Source organism: Lygodium microphyllum, chromosome 17, assembly GCF_053477565.2.
Source record: "Lygodium microphyllum isolate KBCC chromosome 17, Lygodium_microphyllum_v1.1.10, whole genome shotgun sequence".
In the NCBI taxonomy this organism is placed as follows: domain Eukaryota; kingdom Viridiplantae; phylum Streptophyta; class Polypodiopsida; order Schizaeales; family Lygodiaceae; genus Lygodium; species Lygodium microphyllum.
The window spans coordinates 60,837,864-60,853,763 of NC_141151.1; the positions used below are offsets into that span (position 1 = coordinate 60,837,864).

General features: G+C 39.5%; 1 pseudogene; it reads right to left on the reverse strand.

Moving 5' to 3' along the window:
• The window catches only part of LOC148021946 (pentatricopeptide repeat-containing protein At3g09040, mitochondrial-like), a 293,011-nt pseudogene that overhangs the window by 249,669 nt on the left and 27,442 nt on the right, over positions 1 to 15,900 (reverse strand).

The window sequence follows — 15,900 nt, forward strand, 5'->3', positions numbered from 1 at the left end:
ACTACCATCAAAAGGTATATATATGGGTATGGAAGAAGTGAAACTAACAAGATAATCATAAAACCAAACATATAAATGATATTATCTTACTGGTGATGCTGTTGTATTTGAAATCACATCTTCCGGTATAGGTTCAACGTTATCCAAAATTTCCACTCCAAGAAAGACTGTGGACTCTTTCTATATGCTAGTAAATTAATGGATTCACCAACTAAAATTATTTGTCTCAAATATTAGGAAAGTTGATGAGAAAAAAATTGACTGACTTACCTTATTTAGAAGGCCCTTTCTCCTCAAATGCTTCCTCTCATCTTTCCTCGTACTTTTTCACCAGTCATAAATATCACGCTCTCTCCACAAGTACTCACATCCATGAAACTTCAATGGTAAAATTTCATGGTGATTTTGAGAGATTATTAATTCAATACGTTCTTTTTCAATCTTTTTGTAGAGTAGATCATTTGACTTGGAGGAGTCAAACCATCTTCGTACCCGTCGATAATTTTCAAGCATGACTGCATGTTGGCTTTTAAAGCATTCAACCAAGAGTTTTTTCCCATAAAATCTACCCTTTTTGTCTCCTTTCCAAGGTAGGTGGTCGAAAGATTTCATCATATGACGGTAGGCACATTATACCTGATGAAACTTAAGATATCAAATATCCCTAATTAGATAGTTGTTATAATAATTGATTATTATCTTACAAAAATAAGATACCTATTTCTAGACTTGATGAAACATCAAGATCGGTGACATCCTTATCTTTCTTTTGTGAAATTTTCTCTTGTAAAGTCTTTAGTAATATTTTCTTCTATATTTGCACACAATTAATCAAAGTTTATGTTGATATTAAGATTTTGAAATTTTGAGAAAGTAAAGAAACAAATAAAAAACAATGTATTCAGATTGAACCACATATTATTGTACCTTTCACCTCATTCATCATAGAATCCATAAGCCCAAGGAACTTGGGATCTTCACTCATCATCTTCTTTAGAAGAGCCATCATCTCTATGCTAGAAGCTGACATTTGAAACCTACACAAATGTAGTGACTATGAGAAAATGGTTATTAATTCTATTGAAAAAATATTAGACAACATAAAAAATAATGTTAATAAACATACCATTATAAGATTGTTGAGTCATGTGCAACTGAACACCACATAATAGGTATGATTTTTTTTCTTTTATTGATTATCATTGTTTTTGTTTTGATTGCATGCCATCGCTTTTTTGTGGATGCACACAACCACCAATCTTTCTATTCTGGATCCTCTTCTCTCACCTTCCAAATATTTTCTTGCAAGTGGACCTTAGTCAACCATCCCACTTTAACTTGCTTCATTTCATAATTAACTGACCTTATGATGGCATATTTTAAGTCATTTGGCCCACACAGTGCTGATAAATCACATTTCATATAAATGATTTCATTCTCCTCTAGCCAAGGAGGCATACAACCAATGCAACCTATCTTTGTTAAGCGTGGCCTTAGTCTCAAATCCTTTCTCTCATATACAATAATAGAATTTCCATGTTGAAGTGGGATAAATTTATGTAATAATGATTGTATTGGTCTAATACAGTCCCATGAAAATGGCACAAAAGTATTTTGCAAGCGAGTCATGCCTATAGTGGTATCCACAACCAAACTTTCATGGCCCCTTTCAATCATAATACATTGTCTATAGTAATGTACACTAAAGAAAATCCTCACTTCATCGTAACATTCCAATGAGAAAAGTGGTGATATGCATGCTTTCCAATGGCCAACATTTATATCAACACTGGTATCGTTGTCACATCTTACAACTACTTTATCTCCCACTTTATAAGTTTCTCCCTTAATAAATACTTTTTTATGTTCTATTACTCGTTCCACTCTATGTTAAAAGTTTGATGGATGTACCTTCTTTCATCACTAGTTGCATTCCTTTATCTCAACCTCTTTCCTCCTATTACTATTCCCTTTGTTACTGTTGCTATTTTGCATGCACAATCATTGGCTTTTGTAGAAAAACCTCCATAAGTCTTTTGCTCTATTGACACATGATACATGCATGAGACCTAATGTATGCCATTCTGGACATTCATCACATCTATCAAGATCCACTAAGTATCCATCAGGTGGCAAGAGAGCTTTGTGAAACTGTCTTATCATCCTTTGATGTGGCATAAGTTTGTCAAACTGGTCTTTTGTTATATGAATGAGTACCCATAAAAAGAAACTTCTCCTTTGATCATTTGCATAAGAAATTGCATTGTCTTTGTTGTTTGTTTTGATATTAACATATGTCGAGACCATTCGTTCATATGTATAGCACCAAAAAGCATCATGGCTACCGTGATGAAGAATATCATCCACAAACTCTCCAAAACCTATAATTGATATAATAAAAAGATAAATTATTAAGTTAAAATACATATACTATGAATACGTAAACAAAAGAAAAGTTGAGAATAGTTTATACCTGCAACATGCTCCAACGGTGGTGAGTTGGACCCTAAGAGTTCTTCAGACCTTAATCTCCAAGAACCAAGCAATTCTCTCAAAGTATCTACATCTTCTCTAGACCAACCATGATCACGAGTGTAGTTGTAAAAAGCTTGAGCAATGTCTATGAGTATTAATCCCAAGTCATAAAAGACCTTTGGAATATCTTTAACCTCACACAATACATATGGCAGATACCATTGTATCCACTTTTGATTTTCTTCGGCCTTGTAGCTTTCACAATATTTACTAGGGTACCTTGGCCATCGACCATATCATGTAGAGTACAGAGTTACTTTTGTAACATGATGTGTTGCCTCATCAATTTGTGTTTTGACTCTATTGTCCACTGTCCTTATTAGAGCACATGTATACTTTGAGAACAAATTTAGAGCCAAAATATGCATGCAATCATATACAAGATCCAAGGACAAATCAAAGCCGTAGAGATCATATAATCTCCACAAGCATGATCTACCAGAAAGTCCCGCTTCTTTTAAAAGTTCATCCCTATCTGCTTGAGTGAGAGCTCTTTCTGCCATAATCAAATAGGTAAGCATTTCATCACTTGATTTTTTGATTGGTCTATGTTTCAATTGAAACCTGTTTTGATTATATAAGTAACATCCTGATCCCTCACTTTCCAAGGTAGTTATCGCTTTGTGTCTACGACAAAAAGATTGACCACCCTCTTTAAAAGATCCAATCTTGCACTGAGTTGGACGGTCACCAGTTACCATTATTAGCATGGCACATGCAATGAATCTTCTATTGAGAGAATTTCTATATTTAGTAATGTGTGTGATTGGATAATTGAAATCTACTGTAAATCCATCAACAAACATACTTTCCAGCTCATCAATCAATGGTTGCATGAAGACATGAAAAAGCTTGCTAGAGCTTCCAAGCACCTTTTTACAGCTGAATGGAATAAATAAAACTGGTATAACTCCAATAAAAGAGTTCTTTCCAATATTGAGGACCTTCACCTCAACAACTCCACAATTCTTCTGGGTTGCCTTTGATGCCTGAAACCCGTCCCAGTGTAATAATAAAGAAAAATTTCATGGATCACCCTGCTCATCAAAACCAAGAAATATATATATATTATAGTAATCAATATCAAATATTATTTATGGGATTTTTTAAAATCTACATTGCAATAAAGTGTACCTTGTAGATCCTTTTGTCCTTGTGTATATGAGTTTGACATGATTTGCAAATAAACTTATAGGTTTTCTCTGTCTCATTCCAACCATCTACAAGTGCTGGTGACCTTTGAAAAGGAGGCCATGCTTTATATGCTTGCTTGTAATGAATATTATTACATATCACTGGAAGCTCTATGTATGATTCTGGATCCCAAAAATCTTTTACACGCTTGCACTTTGTGCCATCCCAGAACTCATTTATTTGTGAAGTATCAATTGCATTATCCTCTGTTAACCACTTTCTTTTATTTCTCCACATTTCCAATAATTCATGACATAGGGTTCTACTTTTAGTTAATAGTTGCAATTGTTTGGTAATGGAAATATAATTAAAAGAAAGCATATCTTTCCTAGGTAGTGAATAGTTTGAACACTTTTCACAATATTGTGGGCAATCATGCTTTAGCTTCTTCCTGCCTATGGGATTGAAGTTACATTGGCATTCAAGAGTGTCCCGAGTATAGTTATCTTCCTTCCTTCGTTGGTATAGCAATGGTACATGAGAAGAACTCTCACGTCCTTGGCATATTCTATATCGTTGAGAGTTAACCATACCAAGTCGTGTTAACATGACATTGAGTTGCTCCCAACAAGTAAGAATATTTATACCACCTAAGTCTCCATCCCATGTGTTGGGTAGTTGCACTAATAGTTTGCCTAAGCTTGGTGCAAACATATTGCCTGTACAAGTTTGAGAAGGCTTTTTCCCAACAATATCACCAAACAAAATCTGAAGCATATTGTCCTGAAACTCAATCGAGGCTTGATGTTCATCCCAAAGTGCTTGCATTTGAATTAGTCTCTGAATAATTCTATTAAACAAAGATGGCTCAATATCATGCATCTCAACCTCATCTTCTTCACCTTCGTCCAAGCTCTCAATCTCATTTGAGGACTCGTTATGGGATTCGTTATCCAACTCAACATCACATCCCTCTGGAACATCCTCCAATAATAAATCATGAGGGTTATGTAGACCTAGATGGGTTGTAAGACTCTTGAATCTCTCCTCAATTTTTTGGTGTCGTACATAAGTTGAAGGAGGAACCAAACTTCCACCACCACAATATGTTTTGCATCTACACCATACACATCTATGTCTAGGCAATGATTGAGATAATACATGGCTTTCAATGGGGTTGTCATCACTCATAGTAGCATTATCTCTCAAAGGGTTTTGACTGCTTTCATAAGCCACAACTGATGGATGCATATTGCCATTCATATCTTGACGACTATGTGCATAATAAGTTTGTCTTGTAACATCTTGATAGCCAAGAGATGAATGTCTGCACTTGTGTAACATTTCGGAATCTCAAACACGCATTGTTCATATGAATCTCCTCTTCGGAGGCCAAAAAGGTTAGGATAATGGCAAATTCTTTTACTATTATTCCCCTTATCCCCCCAGCTGACTGCTGTGCTAGAGGGGAGGGGAATAGCAGGTATGATCAAGCTCCTTGATGGAGCTTGTAGGGGGGAAGAACTCATGCAAAATGACGCGTGGGGGAGGGAGGATCCCCTCCCCTCACCTATTTAATCCGTGCCATGAGCTAGGAGAGGCGACGGAGGCTAATGCTATAAATCGTGAGGGATTGTGGAGGATAGGGGAGCCTTCATACTGTCAACAACTGAGAGAGAGGAGGAAGCTAAGAAAATTGGTGTTGTCGTTGCCATGGAGAGAGGAGGAGGCACCGCTGAGGCCGCTGACATCCACCAAAAGTGGAGGGAGGAGTTGTGAGACTCCTGGCAGCTACCGTGGAGCCAAAAGAGGTCGCCACCAGATTGACAAGAGCGAGGGGAAAGGCTTCACTCCGTTGATGCGAGGAGTTGCCATGGAGGGGAGGAGATCACCTCCATCTGTCAGTCGTAGACGCCTTCTCTCTCACCACGTTGTCGAAGGGTTTGTGAAAGCAAAGTCGCGTCTTCAGAAGACCTTGATAAATTTCAGGATAAAAGATTAAACAAGTGAATAAGCAAGATGAGAAAATAATGTCAAGACTCTGTTTTATTTCAGCCAATAAGAGATTCAAGGTTCAAGAAGAAGAAACCCGAGCAGCCTTTGGATTGCATAGGTCTTCTATACATTTCAAAGAGAATTTCCAAGAATATGTCTTCATCGATGAGTGAGAAAGTGGATGAACATGGATAATCTTCTGACCCAAGTTCCATCACAGTGACTATTTACTGATATTGAGATGGCTTACGGTTAGAAACAGTCTTCAAATTTTCCATATTTATATGTATTATGTTAGACTTCAATCTGCCCTGTTCCTAGATCTGTCAGACCTAGAGATAGTCATCAGTTGTGGCTAATAAGTCAGAATTCTGGCACTTTTTATCAGGAATAAACAGAATTTCTATTAGGGAATATGGATGGTCAAAGGAAAGCTTAGAATGTGCCTTGAAATCTTATGTTTTCTCATAAACCGTGATGCACAGCATAAAAACAGAAATAGCAATCGGTGAGCTGGAAATTTGGACAGCACGACTTCTTTCTTCAAGATAGTTTGATGGTCTGGTTCAAGGACTAATGGTACTTGATGGTTTGGTTCAAGACAAAACTGTTGTGGGATGAGCATCTATACACGGCTCTTCATGAAGCATTGACATGCCATCATCTGCATTAGAAGAAAGCTTTACAATTTCTGGACATCATCTGGATTAGAAGAAAGCTTTACAACTTCTGGATAAGGGTTTTCCAATTCAAAAGTTTTTCAATCCATATCTATTAGCACCGTATGGGAGAACATACTATTTTCCAAGCTCAAGTACCAGTTGTAATTACTGTTGTTATGCTCTCATAGATGACTGTCCTAATTTTCCCCAGAATGACTGTTTTTCTTCTCCCCAGGATGACTCTTTTTCTCCTCAGGACAGCTCTTCTTCTCCTCAGGACAGGTTGTTTTTTTTTACTTCAAAGACCACAAACTCTTAAACTGGTGGAGGTGAAGCAGCATACGGGATATATCCAACATTCGGTTGTATAGCTCTTTGTTATGGCCTTCTCCCTATGTTCAGTCCTCCTCCTCCGAGATCTAGCATCGTCCTCCTTATTCGTCTCACGTCACTGCTTTTTCAGAACCGTTTTCCCAGATCGATTGTTCCCAATCTCTGGTTTCTCAGGCACTCATCGTAAAACCCATACATTTGTGTAATCTGCTTGCTTTCATGGTTTCCTCCAGATTTGCTTTTGTCCCTGTCGTTTTTTTTTGTTCACAATCCTCTTCCCTCCCCTCTGCTTTTTTCCCTTTTCGATCACGGAGAGAAAAAAGAAACTAACATTAGCCCCCCGATTCCGAAATTCCCTGCGCCCCCCAAATTGGCTATACAGCACGTAGCTTTTTTTAAATTTAAAACAGAAAAGCGGCCCTCTTTGAACAATCTCCTTGTATATCTCTTTGCCCTTATGAGCAGCTCCTATGCTGCCATAGGCTTTCAATATGCATGTGTAAGTGAATGCATTTGGAGACAATCCCTCATTTTGCATTCGTTCAAAGCACTTCATTGCTTCCTCAGCAAGACCATTCTGAGTATATCCTGCTATTAAAGCACTCCATGAGACCACATCATGAAAGGGAAGCTTGTCAAACACTTCTTGTGCGTTTGCAAGCAAGCCACATTTGCTGTACATATCTACCAATGCAGTCCCAACAACAATGTCTTTGTCCAGCAACCTTTCTCTAACAATCTCATCATGTATTTCTTTGCCCTTATCTGCAGCTCGTATGGAGCCACAGGCCTTCAACACACAAATAAAGGTAACTGAATTTGGACAAAGGCCCTCAAGTTGCATCTGCTCAAAACACTTCAGTGCTAGCTCACCATGCCCTTCCTGCACATATCCTACAATCAGTGCAGTCCATGAGAGTATGTTCTGAACTGGCAGCCCATCACATTAGGAGAAATATGGACTCTCTTTTTTGCCCCTTAAGGAGTGAATAAACAAATATAGGCCTAACCAATGAGAGAGCTGGGATTCCAGATTCATGTAACATGAATCTTCTAGCCATATCTTGGACCAAATCTTCCCTCAGCAATAAAATAAGGGAAAAGGGGAGTACAAAGCTGTCACTTCTTGGAAGTTTGTGCCTCGAAATTTCATTTTCTTATTTTTTATGTTTGACTTTTCTTTTCTCCCCTTTTCAGTTTCCCCCTCTTTCTTAGGCGGAACTCAAATTTGTCATATTTCTTTCCCCGCTTCTTCTTTCCTGACGAAATTTTACAGCCTCACTGTTGCTTGCCCTGTCTGTAACCCTGTAAAATTTCATTTGCTTTGCACAAGCACAGAGAGAGTTTCATGTGTTTTATGAGAGCAGAGCTTGTTTTACCAAAGCCCTAAGATTCTCTTCACAAAACTCTACAGGTATATTTTTCTCTTCCATAGATGTTCTATGGTAAAGTTTTATCTCGTTTGGAGAAAACCTGTTCAAGTTATGTGCATTCTCTGACATGTAATTTCTTTTGTTTTGATGCTCTAGGAGTCTCTTACAGTCAAGAATAGTGATATTTTGAACACTCAACTTCTTCTTCAACATCTTAGGGTTTCTCTGTAAACAAAGTTACAGGTATATTGTCTTGTTTTTTTGTTGCTCCACTGTTAAATTTTATCTCGTTTAGACAAAATGTATACAAGTTACATGCATACTGAGCTTTCCTTTGTTTTTTTACTCCAAGAATCTCCAAGGGTGAAGAACAATGATTTATTAAGAACTCAACTTCTACAACATCTTTGGGATTTTGAACACTCAACTTCTTCTTCAACATCTTAGGGTTTCTCTGTAAACAAAGTTACAGGTATATTGTCTTGTTTTTTTGTTGCTCCACTGTTAAATTTTATCTCGTTTAGACAAAATGTATACAAGTTACATGCATACTGAGCTTTCCTTTGTTTTTTTACTCCAAGAATCTCCGAGGGTGAAGAACAATGATTTATTAAGAACTCAACTTCTACAACATCTTTGGGATTTTTTGCAGAGAAAGCCACATGTATATTGCCATTTTTTACTACTGTTCCATGGTTAAATTTCAATGCATTTGGACAAAGCCTATATAAGTTATATGTATGCGTTGACCCAATATTTCTTTTGTTTTTGTACTACAGGAATCTGTCAGTGAAGGAACAATGGTCTTGCTATAAGTCAACTTCTTGTTCAACATATCTAGGGATCTTTGTGAAAGAAACTACAGGTACAATGTTTCTTTTTTAAATTGATCCATTTAAATTTAATTTCATTTGGAGAGAACATTTGCAAATTATACACATGTTGATACGTAACTTTTGTATTTGGTTGTTACAGATATCTTCACGGAGGAAAAATATCAGTAGTATACTTGTAGTGGAGGTCTTCAACAGGAAAGATAATGGCGGTAATTGGATTTGTGATAAGTATTATAAGTTGGATTGGATTTTGATGCACCCAAGTACTCGAGGGAGTTTCAAGGTCAAGCGCAAGGATGTTGCAAACCCTAGCAAACATTGGAAAGGTAGAATTCTAGAGTTCAGAAAAGTGTTTAATGGCACAAGTGCAGTAACAGAAGTGTTTGATTCAACATGTTTATACGCATAAACAAATCTCTGCACACGACGAGAACAACATTACAAATTATAAACAAAACAGCAAGTTGTTAAATTTTATCATTGATTATTCTTTTGTATCAGAGTTGTTTTTAAAAGTCTTTGCAGTATTCTAATTCAGTCTTGTTTGATTGACAGCTCTATATCCATCGACTTTGCATGAATGGCAGAATGTGGAATATTTAAGCGGCAAGATACATGTTTGGTATGAAGAGATAGGTTCTTTGATCTATGATAATACCTCTACAAGTCAACTTGCCACTCAAAATATCTTTTTTTATAATTCATTGTATGTGGTAGAAAGCCAGAGATTGCAGCATGTCCCATTGCCGCCACTGTCTAGTGGTGAATGGTTCATTGGTAGCTTGGAGTTGTCAGGAGCTTGCAAGTCGAAGATAAAATCTGACATCAATAGTGCTATGAAACCCACCACAGGCTCCAAAGATGTGCATCTTAGTTGGTTTATTCCATTCTCATTGTTTGCACATTTGTTTGGTTCATGTGATGTTTTGAAGAAAACAAAGATTACTTATCAATGCAAGTGTCCATCCGAGGAATGGATGAGTCAGCTATTAGGTGAGTCTTGGGAAGCCAAAAGAACACATTTTGATGAGACGATTGAGTGCAGGGTCAACCAATCTGATATTACATTCAGGTAAAACTTTTTTACTACTTTGCATACCTTGATTTAATTGACATAGGTCTCGCTTAGATGAATTGTTATGTTAGTCGCATTGATCACTTACCATTATTTTTATTTTTATTACAGGTATTTCATTGCTAGACAAACTCTGTGCGTTCGCTTTCGATATAGAAGATGGCGACTTTTGCAAGGGGAGTGGATCAGCTTGGATCAAGATATCCGAGATGACACACATACAGCGCTCGTAGATGTGGTAATCTTGTGGAGTGGTCATAATCCTTTCGTAGTCAGTGCAGAGAGTCATTGGCCCATTTATTTTCTGAGACAAGAAATCCAATTAATGTCCAGTGAGCCCCTCTACAACTTCTATTTCAAGTTAGATAATAGAAAAGTCAGGACTCGTAGTGAGAACATTTGCAAATTATACACATGTTGATAGGTAACTTTTGTATTTGGTTGTTACAGATATCTTCACGGAGGAAAAATATCAGTAGTATACTTGCAGTGGAGGTCTTCAACAGGAAAGATAATGGCGGTAATGGATTTGTGATAAGTATTATAAGTTGGATTGGATTTTGATGCACCCAAGTACTCGAGGGAGTTTCAAGGTCAAGCGCAAGGATGTTGCAAACCCTAGCAAACATTGGAAAGGTAGAATTCTAGAGTTCAGAAAAGTGTTTAATGGCACAAGTGCAGTAACAGAAGTGTTTGATTCAACATGTTTATACGCATAAACAAATCTCTGTACATGACGAGAACAACATTACAAATTATAAACAAAACAGCAAGGCACATAGGGGACCAAATATACCCTAGGTTTTGCGTGACCTTGAGTCTAGAGAGCTCGCTTTTCGCTGTAGACCCTGACTCTAGTATACTAGCATCGTTTTGTGATGCAGTGAACCCTCTCACTTGCTCTATTCCCGACTCCACTCTCAGGTGGGTTCCCATGGATTTTTTGTATAGTTTGTGTGCCGGATCTAGCCATGCAAAGGTGATAAGTTGAGCCCTGGTACATGTGGGGCAACATCTCCGTGCTAGAGCAGTGCCCACCTCGTCACAGGACCACGTCACGATGGATCTCATTGAGAGGGATGCCGCCTTTGCCATATATGTTATGTGCACTGAGGTGCAAGAGGACAGTGACGAGGACATCGACACACCCTCTCGGCCACTATTAGAGTACTTTGAGAGGGAGCCTGAGGAGATCACTCTCGATCTGAGTGTTGAGGCAGCACAAAGCTTGGCCATTGTGCACCCACCTCCCTGCCCTGATGAGATGCCCACGAGCGAAGAGCCACCCCTCTCTTCTCTCCATGCTATCACCATCGAGGGGGTGGAATATCTACTCATGCAGGATGTGCTAGAGTTGTTGGAGCTTAGGGAAGAAGAACTATACTGTATCATGGTGCGTGATGCACCTAGTGATTTCATAGATTTTGATTTACAGGATGCCCCACCACATGTTTATGAGGTGGCTCGTTATGATGGCACGAGCATCGATGACATCTCTGCCATTGTGAGCATCCAGGAGCAGATTGAGGATGCGGCGCCACAGTATCAGATCTCTGATGAGGAGTTCGAGCGGTTGCAGGAAAGCCTTTTTGGTCCTCGACCCGACTATGCAGTGCCTACCCAGGAGAGAGACGAGGGCAGCCCAGTGGCAGGAGCAGACCTGGATCCTCCATTACAGCGGCAGATAGATGATGCAGAGAAGGTAATGTTCTCGGTTTCATATGAAACTTGCAGACTCAGGCCCCCAGACGCGAGCCTCTGGCCAGGGCACATCTGGGGGCCCGATCCCGACAAAAACACATATGTGTGCTCCCGATGCCCTAGAGGCCCTACTGGTTAAGTTTCATATGAATATGATTTATATATCTTTAGCACACTCCATGCATAGTGAGTCTGATACTGAACTTGTGTGTTGCAGGAGATTGTCTATATAGATGAGTTTTCATCTAGGCAAGGTGGCCGATCTAGTAGCCAAGGAAGGGTACAAGACTCGGCATTGAAGGAGTACGTTGGGCAGCTTGTCAACGACATTATTGTATTTCATAAGACATGCTCCCCTGCTTTTGCCGAGAACTTCTTGAAGTTGAGGGCAATAACAAAGGCTGGGCCCTTCAAGACCATCCCGACCAACTCCAGCCTTGAGAAAGTAGTGTTGCTTCGACGTTCGAAGCTTCTCTACTTATTCACGAGTACTAGGTCTGGCCCACTTTTCTCCATGGTGTCCCGTGGCATGGTTGCCAGTGTTGAAGACCCCACTGTCATTAGATAGGAACTATTGGGGCAAAATGTATTGTTGCCTATGATCAAGAATAGCTCTGACCATGGGGAGCCTAGCTCCAAGAAGCCTAGGAGAGAATAGATGTACTTATTGCCTATACTGATATCGCATCACTGATGTACTGCACTTTGTAATCTTCTCTTCAAGTAATGAAAACTGATGTTTGTTGGATTTGCGTGCAATGTAGTTTGTGATACGTGTCATTTACTGTTTTTTTTTACTTGAATGTTACGTTTATTTGTCGAATTTATACGTAACACGATTTGTACCCTAAATTTAATACACAGTGCTTTATTGAATTCGTGCGCAACATGTATTTGTTCGAACGCATGTAACGATAACTCAACGACGTAAATAAAATCAATATCAAGCGACTAAACAAAAATAAGACGCGCCAAAAACTTTGTATTTCTATTAATAACAATTTTACATGGGGTCCATTACAACCAAGGCTTTACAAAATGTCTTCAGAAGCTACATTCCATGTGCTTTTGAGTTGTACACCTCTATCCTTGCTGACCTCCGCGAGGGCTATCTTTCCATCGCCGAAAGAACCTGACTATCCGCACATTCCTGTCGGTGACAGTGACCCTCCTTGCATGCACCGCTACATAGACTGAGTCTCCAAATAAGTCGATGAGGTAGGCTTCAGCAGCTTCTTGTAGTGTGAGGAGGGCCTGGGTAGTCCAGCGATCCGGTTGTTTCGCGCGTGATGTATCTGGAAACTAGGTCCTGTTGTTCCTGATCAATATGCCCTCCATGATCTCCCGCACCAACTTCTGGAATGGAGCCTTCGGTATCAGGAGGTGAGTGGTCTTCTGGTAGTGGCGGATATTGCGAAGAGCCACTGTGCCTGGCTTCCATCGACGCTTGCGATGCTGGCGTCGTGGTGGTGGTGGTGGAGCTGGAGGACGTGGCTGCTGTATGGAATTTCCAGGGGGGTATCTCCGGGCCGGTTGCTTGGTGCGTACCATGTCTTCTAGGAGAGAGAACTCAGAACTCAAAAGTGAAATGTGTAAAATGAGGTGAAACTTTAAACTTATAGCCAAACTTTTCAAAAATCCTAAAATTTCAATTAATGAATCCACGCTTAGGAAAAATATCACCAGTGCTCTGATTCACATGAAATTTTACCTGTAGGCTCCTCAAGGACACATCGACCACCCAAAATTTTTTTGGCCCCAACAGAAGCCTCTGGATCACCTGTCCGGAGGCTTGTGTTTGGGGCCCTGAATCCCCAGATTCAGGGCCCCAAACGCAAGCCTCCGGACAGGTGACCCAGAGGCTTCTGATGGGGCCAAATTTTTAATATAAATGAGTTTTTCTAATGCCCAGCATGAGGGTGAAGTTTCACCAGATTCTGATTTATAAATTTGACGGTTCAATCTTTTTTTGAAAATGCGTTAACTGCATTATACTGCATTGATAATGTATTGTCAACCTCGCAACTGTAGATTAAATGTATTGATAATGAGTGTGCGCAACTGCAGATTAAATGTATTGTCAACCTCGCAATGCGAAACATTGGAAACTTAAAAATTGACAAAAAATAAATCATGGGTAAAATGGAATATCGCATATCGGATATACTGTTGCCAAACCACTAAATATACTAAGGATATAGTGCATCGGCCCATGTACAACTGATCACCGACGTGTACGTGGTTGCACATTGAATTTATCCTCAACAAAACTACTTACAAAATTGGAAACTTGAAAATTCACACAATGCGCAACGTGGTCAAAATAGAATATCACATATTGGATTTAGCATTGTGAAACTATGAAATACACGGTAGATAGTGCATCGCACCAAGTACAACTAGAGCTAGGGAAAATTTAGCTCCATTTTGCAGGCCACTACTATCAAATACTTGAAGGTCTACTGGAAAGATAACCCAAAACTAAGCTCCTTACAATCTACAACCAAACCTGAGCTAAAAACATAGATCCAATTACAAGGTAGCTTCTCAAAGCATATTGTTGACATTAAGATTAAATGCATCCTTGTTATTGCGGATCCTGCGAACAAGAACCAGATCTATGGGCTTAATAGTGATACGTCGGGCATGAATGGCTAAAAGTTGACCATCACTCATTAGTTCAATCAAGTAGCTTTCAACTACTTCTTGGAGAGCAAGCAAGGCTTGGCTTGACCATCGCCCCACATTCCTTGCCTGGTTCCTCGAAAAGAACTTGTGATGATGCCCTAACTGTAGATCTTGCAGTATTTCTCGCACCAACCTGGAGAATGGTGCCTTAGGAATAATCAAGTCGGCACTCTTCTGGAATTTCCTTATCTCGCGTAGCGCAGCTGTGCCTGGTCTCCATCTTCACTTTTTATGTGTTGGAGGGCGTGTATTACGAGCTAGAGCAGTAGTGGGAGGTGGAGCAGCTGGAGCATGTGGACCACCATTTCTGGACAATGGCGAACAATCATTATCGACCATACTAGGGCCACCATTGTTGGCCACAGTAGCGCCACCATTATTGGCTGCAGTAGGGCCACCGTTATCGGTCACCAGGGGATCTTTGTCACTCACAGTACGCTCACTAGATTCGGAAGAGTGTTGAGCTCTTGCTCTCGCAGGTGCCTTTTTGATAGGAAGCTTGGAACGTGCCATGGCTGTGATGATGAAGGATAGAAAGGTGGAGGGTAGAGTGGAGAGCAATGGGAAAAAATGAAAGGAGAGACGACTTAAATACGAAACTTTCAAACTTACTGTGGTGTAAATGAATTTTAAATTTATCATTTCATTTCATTTCTCCACCCCATCCCTACCTCTCTCTATCTCCTGACACCCCCCTCATGCCCCCCCCCTCTCTCTAGGCCAATGAATGTTCCAATGTTTGGAATTTTCATATCTTTGTCTTAGGATTTCAAAATCGACTTTTCATAATTAAAAAACAAAGTTCGAAATCGATTTTGAAAAATATAGTGACAAACCTTTGAAATTTTAAAGAAAATTTATAAGACATCTCATGTTAGAGATATGAGTATTGATGTGTCATATCCTTGGGACTTGTGCTCTCTTGTGGACTCTAAATGCATCAAAATTATTATCTTTATCTAGGTCTCCATTTTTTTCCATCTCTCTCTTGGGTTGCCAACCATTCTGCGTGCCGTTGTCTAGCTGTGCTCTTTTCATATCTTGCTTTTCTCACTTCATATATTGCCCTACTTATAGATTCTGCTTGAGATGTTTTGGACCTTTTTTCTTTTTCCTCGTATCATATCTCTAGTCTCCTATACCACCATTGGAATAATTGCCTCATAGAATTGGAATCATTGATGCCACCTCCATGATCAGTTGCCTTTTGAAAAGCACAGCGAGCTTACCAGTGAGATCTTTCCATGCCTTGAGTTGACCATATTGCCAAACTTCCTTGATCTGCAAAGTATGGACCATGTGCTTCAAGTATATGCTGCACAAGAAAAGAGATTAGAAACACAAAGTAATTCGAAATGATGATTTTTTTTTGCAATGGTGATAATACTGACCATGTAGTGTGTTATGCTATTTGTAGTCCATGCCTCCACCATGGACTTATGAAATTTACCAGCTGTCTCTTTAAATGCATTGGCATCACCATCCATAAACCCCAACTTCTGTAAGAGAGCTGCTAATCTATCTAGGTGTATCCACACTTCTGCCTTCGCAATCCTCGTTCATCCCCC